Source organism: Penaeus monodon, chromosome 32, assembly GCF_015228065.2.
Source record: "Penaeus monodon isolate SGIC_2016 chromosome 32, NSTDA_Pmon_1, whole genome shotgun sequence".
Classification (NCBI taxonomy): Eukaryota; Metazoa; Arthropoda; class Malacostraca; order Decapoda; family Penaeidae; genus Penaeus; species Penaeus monodon.
The window spans coordinates 8,208,147-8,208,484 of NC_051417.1; positions in this window are offsets into that span (position 1 = coordinate 8,208,147).

Below are 338 nucleotides of genomic sequence, written 5' to 3' on the forward strand. Positions count from 1 at the left end.
TGATTAATAGGACATTCCACTTACAGAATCACACAGATTCTTAATTGTTTACGCCATAAGACATAATAAAACACCGGAGGAAAATAAAACTTCCCGGGAAATGATTTAATTTCCGCTTTACGAAAGGAATGAAGAGAGAAAGAAAACGAGGGAAAAAATGTGAATTCTCTTACATGTCATTCATCATGACTCCGAATATTACCTTCAAGAGATGAAGTTATGTGTGAATAAAAAGATTTCATTTTATTTTGATATATATATATATTATTTTATCACAGGCGTGACGTGAGCTTTATTTCGTTACGTTTTTTCTTTACTTATCAATAAGTCTTTTTTAT